The sequence below is a fragment of the Neopsephotus bourkii genome, unplaced genomic scaffold (genome assembly GCF_033783945.1).
Source record: "Neopsephotus bourkii isolate Nb327-2 ecotype Australia unplaced genomic scaffold, CSIRO-AGI_Nbou_v1 NB_318, whole genome shotgun sequence".
Lineage (NCBI taxonomy): Eukaryota > Metazoa > Chordata > Aves > Psittaciformes > Psittacidae > Neopsephotus > Neopsephotus bourkii.
In genome coordinates this window covers 3,503,850-3,512,136 of record NW_026900826.1, presented here as the reverse complement: position 1 = coordinate 3,512,136, position 8,287 = coordinate 3,503,850, and positions in this window count along the sequence as shown.

The following is an 8,287-nucleotide window of genomic DNA, read 5'->3' as shown; positions in this document are numbered from 1 at the left end:
TTTCTCCAAAGGAGAAAGCTGTTTCATTCAACTGGGAACATGTCAAATGATGATCCCTGCTGAATGGGAAAGCACTGAAATGCCTTATAGTGAGTTGTGTAAGGTGCTGTTGGCATCTTCGGATGTGTTTAGACATGCAACTCCTCCAGTTTCTGGGCATAGGACTCAGAAGCATACATGGGTCCCTTTCAGTCCTGTGTTTCCATAATGTTCTAATAGAGAAAGATTAGGACAGGTGACCTCCACCCAAGTCTCTGCTGGGCAAAGACCTCATTTTTTCCCCCTTTTTCCCTCCCTTCATTTTGTCTTGGATTCTCATGCCTGTCAAATGCAATCATCTAATGGCATGAAGTCAGTGACTTCAATAGAGTCTCAAGAGTAGACGTGATCTTCAGCATTTTTTATTTTTTTCAGACATGTTTTCATAAATTTCCTAAAAATTTTTCAAAACATGATAAAAAGCAACAATTTTTTATCTTACTGATTTTAAATCTATTGAATTGAAACAGGTGAATAGTAAAAGCATATCTAAGAAAGAACAAGCATGGACACTGATCAGTTTGTTTGATTTTTAAATTTCATTAGGAATATGAGATAAACTTAACATTGACAGTGCTATTTGTCTGAATGTCAATTTAATAGTTGGAAAAATCAGTTGTCATTATCTCTCCAGTATGTTTAAACTTTAACATTGGGAAACCATCCAAAAATTGCTGCTGTGTGGAAGATCTAGCGTGCCTAATAGTTTATGTTCTTTATATTATGACAGAGGGCAGTTAAGTCTTTAAATTATAATCATCAGTACGTAGCTGACCTGAGGTGTTAGCACTGGAAGAGGCTGAGCTTTAAATACCTTTTAAGTAGACTTAATGGGAAGGTTGCCTTTCTGCGTTAGCAGTTGCACACAGCTTATTTAGTCGTCTTGAGAATCTCCAGGTTCTTGCTGCTTGAAAAGGTGGGTTAATTTTGGATATTTATCAATAAGATTCATTGTATAATTTTTCTAGGTAGCATATTTCTTCATGTTTCACCATGACATCATTTGTAAATTTCTGCTGTAACTTTAAAAACCAGTAAGTTTAAAATTTCAGGCTGCAGTGCAAGAAGTTGTAATTTTTTTAGACTTGTTTTTGTTTAAATAGTTTATGTCTTTATAAAATAGTGTAAAAATCCACCATTATCACAATCAATCTCAGGTATAAAACTGCTTTTTAAATATTCAGAAGTTTTGATGGCTTCTCTCGTAGCAAAATTTTGTAACGTCATAATCTCATCTGAGGTAAAATACTGAGCAGTTATGATTCACCCTGCGTGTTCCTCCAACGAATTCTTACACTTTATCAAAGGTGAATTCTGCCCAGAGTATCTATTCCAAGCCTAACAGATCCCTGTATAAAGTCCATAGAAATAGTAATGATGTTTTGCCCAAATAGGATGGCACGTAAGATCCCCTGTAATATCTTCATTTTACACTTCTTCTGAAATGAAGGTTTTCCTCCCACATCCTAGTTGGCCTAGTGTCTTGAGGCTTCACACCAAGTAATAAATCTGTGATTTTATCACCTGAGTTGGCCTTGATGGGAATGACTAATTCTAAGAACATCAAAAAAACAGGTTATTCAGTTGTAGATGTCCAGTTTAAGTAATCTAAGAGAACTGAGCCCTGGTGCTGTAGTCATTTTAAAGATAAAAGCAATACCAGCACAGAGAAACTCCCTGAAAGGATGGCAGCTCATGGTCTTAGGCTCATTGCCTGCAAAAAAATGCATTGAAAACTTCAGGATGTATTTGCTGTTTCTCATCAAATGGAATATAAACTTCCTCGACTGTGTGTAGCTGACTGAAAGCTCCATCCATATTTCAGGTTAATGTGCTGTAGTTCCTTTCAGAACAGATTGTTTCCCACATGTCTTGGGATGAAGTTAGGCATCGCCTGGAGACAACAGCAAAACTTACTGATTTGAGCGTGGGCAGAAGTTCTGAGTTTATCATCTCTCTGTTCAAGTAGTCCACTGAAATATGTAAGAATAAGCAGCAGAATACAGGCAGGGGCATAGAATAAATTTTGGGTTGTCTAATGTCCAGCCAAACAAATTCTAAAGTCTGCATCAATCACTGAATTTCTTTTGCTCCATTTAAGTCTCTCTTGCAATAGCTTCTTCATAAACTCATTATTTATGTACATGCCTAATAATATTAAAAGCTTGCATTTTAGAAGTGGTTAAAGGTCCCATTTTCCCTATGAAAAATGTACAGATCAAAATGACAGTACAGTATTATTCTTGTTTGGTTTTGACTCTGAAGTTGGATTTGAATCTCTGTTGATGGTAGTGTTTTAATCCTGGAGATGGCTGGCCTGAGGACAAAAGTGGGTTCATAATGACCCAGCTTTCAGTGTGCTTGCAGCATCAATTCCTGTTCAAGCAGTGCATTGTTCATATTTTTGTTGCTGCTGACTGATTCCTGGGTTGTCTTTTCAGCTTTAAAAATAATGCCTAATATTGACTGTTTAATGATGTAGTGGAAAACCAGTATCAATCAGTGCAGGTTTCTCACAGATCCAGCTGCTGTTAGAAGTTTCTGGTTACTGTCTGCTGACAGTAGTTAGAAACTAAGAGTAATTTCCTGCATGTAGTGAATCCACATGTACATTATAACCATGCATAATCTGTGCACGTTATAGCACAATATATGTATTTTGCTTTGTATTTTTCTTCATAGAAATATAATCTGCAGAGCATGTTAGTGTCTTGCATATAGTGACAGTTCAAGCTTCAGAGATTAGTCACAGAGATAATCCAGCCTACAGATGTCTATATTCAGTCTAGGCTGCATTAGCTAGCAGAGCAGTCATGGGAAGCTTTGTGCTGGACTGGAATGCACTCTTTCCTTCTTCTCCATCTCTTTCAGCTCTCTCAAGCCACAAAGATGGACCAGACCTTTTTAGCAATTGTATTTGGCCCATGTGACAAGTGCCTCAAAGAGAAGCCCCTTAGGCCTGTTTACATCAAATCAGAACAACTCAGCTACTGTTCGCTATGTGTGGAAATGGTATGTTATTGATTTTATCAGCCAGAATGTGGAAGGACTACAAAAACGGGGGTTGATGTATTTATGGTCTGTTACGTTGTATTTTTCTGGACAGCAAATAGGCATTGCTAGGCCTATAGACTGCCAAAAAACCAGCTCTGCAGATGTGTTTCCACAAGCCTGCAATAGAGGTGGTCCCAGGGTTCAAGGACACCTTTTATGGTTCTTGACTGGAAAATGCCTATGAGATTTTTCCTCTAGGGTACCATATTCCTCAACTGTGCAAATGTTGCCTGCCTGTCTAAACTCTGCTCTGAGGTTTATGTGTGCATGTCTGCTTGGTCTATGATCTTGAGTGTTTCCATTACCTTTAGAAGAACTCCACAAACAAAAAAGGTTAAACCACTGCAATAAACTCATCCACTAGTGATTAGCAAATATGAAGTTCAGCTAGTCTGTCTCAATAAAACCTAGACACAAGTGCAGTGCTGTCAGAACTCCTTCATGGCCCACGTTCAATACTGAGACCCTGTTGTCCCCTATGCCATGTGCAGTACTTGGGTGACAGCTGGAAGTAGCTACAGTGCAGATAAGGCAGGAAAAGGATGCACAGCAGTGGGGGGTCTTCTGTCACCATGTGGGTGCATCAGAAGAAGGTGGTAATGGCGAGACTAGCAAACCTGCTAATCTGACCAGTAGGTCCCACCAGAATACCTGCATGAAGAAGGGATGACGTTAGAGACTTTCTAATCACCAGCAATTACAGGTGAGGTGATGTCTCACTCTCCTGGTAGGGAGCACTGTTCTAGAGAGACCACAGTGAGGCTTTTAGATTAAATACAAAGCTAAGGTCATGAACCCATGTGCCTACTGAAGAGCTGGTCTCCAAACCTCCTTTTGTAAACTTGAGTATTTTGTTGTCCTGATTGTACTCCAACTTGAAATAGTTTTATTTTATCTTTCTGAACCATTGTGCATTATCAGTTGGAGAAGACATCCTTCCCTGTTTCCTCCCCAGAACTGGTCTCTACCACAACTGAGTAGGATCCAGTAGTTTGTTTTATTTGGGTCCAACAGTTTGCTTTATATGAGTGTCAGATTAAATGATCTCTTCATGAATGCTAAAAGGTTTAACTAGAGGTGTTTACCAAACACTGCCTTACAGGCAGATGAGAGCACTGATTTGGTGGCTGTAGGTGGTGTGTGTGTACAGTTCCCTGGCTGATGCAGCACATTCTCATGCGTTACTTTGTTTAGGAGGAAATTTAAATGTAATAACCACAAAACAAAAGACAGTCCCTTCCTGGTTTACATGCTTCTCCTGACTTTGAAATTGCTGCTTTGTTCAGGTCCTTCTTGGCCAACAGCCTAGAAATAGGTATTTATCCAATAAATTTTTGCATGACATGATAAATACATGCTGGAATTGCAGGAAACTGGATGTTTGTTATTTACAGTTCCTGCAACTTTCTCCTTATTATTCACATTATGGAAGTTAAACTCCTTCCAACTGAAACAGCTGCTAGGTGGAAGCAGATTGAGACTTCAGGAAGAATTGTGTCAGTGCCTAACAGCCTGTTAGGCTTCCTATAAGCACTGCAGTAGGATCTTGGGCTTTCTGGTAGATCTGGCTTTAGCTTGCTGCTTCATATTTGTTTTGTAAAAGATTTATAAACAAGTTTTCAGAACACAAGTTTCAGAGAGCTCTCTGCGCTAGCATATGCATATTCCCCTACCTACATATGGGTATGGGAACTGTATCCTTTTTTGAATGGACTTTTTCAGAGCTGTGGGTATACTTTGGCTGATATCAAAATGCATAATATATCCTTGCCTCACTTGTACACATGTTCGTGGATGCATGTGCATAATGTGGAGTATAATTGGTTGATCGTTTCGCAGTGTCCTGATTTGCACATGCAGCTCCTAATTTCAGTCCAGCAGATGCACACATGCATTTTCATCAGCCAGTCTTTGTGATTTCTCCAAAACCAATTTATGTTGAGGGGTAACAGAATTAGAAATTGCTGATTCCCAGTGTTGAGGTCATCCTACTTAAGTTCTTTGCCTTTTAGACTAAATGATCATTTTCCTTTAGTTTTTGCTTGCTTTGGAGATTGGTGCTAATCAATAGAAACTCAATCAGTGTTTGCTGCTTTAATCTTCCCACAGAAGTGTTAGTAAATTAGCTAAAAAGAGATCAGCTGGTGAATTAGTACGAGTGAAAACTTATTTTAAAGACCTAATTCTTGAGATAGGTGACAATTTGTCACACACTGTTACATCCTCCATTTTCCCCAGTGTCCTTATTAACGGAAGAGTACCAACTTTCTTCCATGCACCCCCATCAATACAATCTGGTGTATTTGTCATGTGTGGAAAGTCGGTTTATGATTTCAATATTGGGTGGTTTTGCCACAGTTCTTGGTGATTAATGTTTCTGTAGCACCTCCATAGAGTAATGCCCTATAGAAAGCTGACTACTTTCAGAGTGGTTACCTCAAAACACATGAAGCCAAGAGTCAGTTTGCCTTTGCTCCATTGGGAAGAGTCAGAGAAAAAAGCCGTCCTTGTGTTGGGCAACTTGGAAGCTCACTGCTTCTGAGGACGTAGCAGCCGGTTTGGAATTAGTCAGCTTTCTAAGGAATGCTGGTGGGCAGTAGGAAGCCACAGCAACAAACACTTTTATATGCCAGTTATTAGCGCACAATTACTGGATCGTAACATTACAAAGGAGAGTTCAGTTACTTGTCACTGCTTTTTCATATATTCCACATACCACACCTTCTGTGCAGGATGTTTTCACAGCCTTTCGTCCTGTGCTGATGCATTTTGAAACTCATCTGAGAGCAGAGACCAGCTAAGAGAGCCTAGTCTTTATCCACTGCTGCTGACTGCACTGCCATTTCAGATTCAACATGCCTTCAGCGTAGTGAATTCTAATACTGTTTTAACAAGTTGTTGACCCCTTACCATTTTTTAAGCAATTGCTAGTATATTGAAGAAGTGTTGCCTTCAGTAGGGTTAGATCTTATGAAAAGAGAGAAACAAAAACCTTGACTGTTTATTAAATGGCAACATTTCTTCTTTTTAGTTGACCTAGTACTGTGTTATTCCCTAAATTCATCCAGCCCTGGTTCATTTTGTTTAAAGCTCCCAAATGGCCTGACTCTAACCTGTGGTTTTGGCTTGGTTAGGCAGCAGCTACATGGGTAGATGAGCAGCTTAGTCAGATGAGTTAAATACTTTTCTTTAAATTCAAACCAAAGAAACGCACATTGCATATCGCACACTTCTAGAGCTCGCTCTGTTCAGTAGAGGCTTCTCTTGCACTTTAGATCTCAGCTTATCCCTGTCACATCATGTATCAGTCTGAACATGTACGGCTCCCAGAGACTTTCACCTTCCATGCTGTTCTTTGCAGGCGATTTAATCCCATTCCCCAAGGCAGTGACCCTGTTCATATCAGTAAGGCTAGAAAATCTTCATTTTTCGCTTAGAACTGTGCCAACTATCTGACATACAGGTGTTACCTAAGTCAAATTCCTTAGAGCTGATGTGTTCCTATCAAGGCAAAGACATTTCCCATGGGGTTTTTTGTTGTTGTTGTTGGGCCCCTTCACACTTGTCAGGTGTCAGAAATAGGGCATTTGTCATAGACTGAAGTCCTTCAGAAATGAAATTTCTTATTGAAACTCTTCCCCTGCTACTCCCCCAGCACACAGATGCATTACTGATTTATATATAAGTAGGTTTAATTTTTGAGACATGGAGATAACACACTAGAAGTTTCCTGTCACTTTCCTGCTAAAGGGTGCTTTTTTTGTTCTTTTGGTATCACTTTAAAAATAGTGAATTTCTATTCCCTAGGCACTATCAGCATGCAGGAAGGCAATTCCAATGTGCTGTTTACTCTCAGGGGCTTTGAAGAACGTTCCCATACCGAGCAGTATGTGAACTCTATACTGCCTACTTTTGCTTTTGTGATACTGAATGTAGCTGGATCAATTCACTTCAGGATTCAGAATGTCACGTTCAAGGTTTCATATGTGGCAGCCTGTGTGGTGGGGCTAGGTCACACCAGTTGGTGTAGACAATGAGAAGACCTGGAAATGCATCCGCTGCATTTGACTTTCCAGCAAAATAATCCTGCTCCTGCTTGCAAATCCATTGACTAAGAGAGACCTTGAGCACACAGCCAGACCAGGGCCTGAATTCAGCTTCCACAGTGACAGTGAAGAGCTCAACAGCTCTGCCTGTGCATCCTGCTTGGATGGTGACACTGCTGCTAAGTAAGCGCAGTTTGGGAAAGGAGTTTTATTTCCTCCAAGACTCACACCGTGTCCAGGATGTGCCCAGAGTCTAAACACCAGCTGCAAACATGTATTTTCTTATCTCCCTTTCCAATTTTGGCACATCTCCACGTTGAACAATAGCCATTGGATTGTCTATTTTCTGGCTGAAGGGAGACAATGGGAGTCAGCTTGAGCACAGTTTCTCTGTGTAGATCAAGGACAATTACTGTAATAAGAGGACATTTTCAAAGAACTCCCCTTGCAGGGAACAAAAACCCCCAAGGCCATCCATGGCTCTTTCCCTGGAAGTATCAGCTTCTCCCTGTGCCCAGCACATGCTCTGACCTGCACGTGTGCAGGACGGCAGAGCCATGAAGCTGTGCCTTAGGCTCACACTGACACCAAACTGGAGTGCTCCTTGTTCACTTTGGGGTTTTGGAAACTGGTCCCTTTCAAGGACTGGAAAGGCCTCAGACCACTTACCTCTGTGTAGGGGAACGAAATGGCATTGGGAGGTGGAAGGGTAATTGAGGAAAATGAAAGAAACCTTGATAACACCAAAACTAAAAATGAGGAATTCAAAGCATAGTGGAGAGAAGGGTTCACACCACTGCGTCTGTCCTGCTGGCACAGGAGCTGGGCCACCTACCTTCTGAGTGACGAAGTTTTCTAGTGCCCCTTACCCATAGGATGTAAGGGAATGATGGAGCTGAGCTGAGATTTGCTAAGCCTGTACTTTCAGGCTAAGCAAGTCTGTCTTTCCAGACTGATATTTTAAAATTCCATACAACTTTCTTTTTATTCCCCTTTTTCCCACGCAGAGTGTGCAACTCCTGGTACAAACAAGTTTGGGGACAAAGCAGCAACACCTTCTTGCGTGTATTTCTGGGGAAATTAAGCCTCCGGGCTGTGAAAATGGCTTGGGATGTACAGTAGGTGGAAGCCTGTGGGTGGGAGGAGGC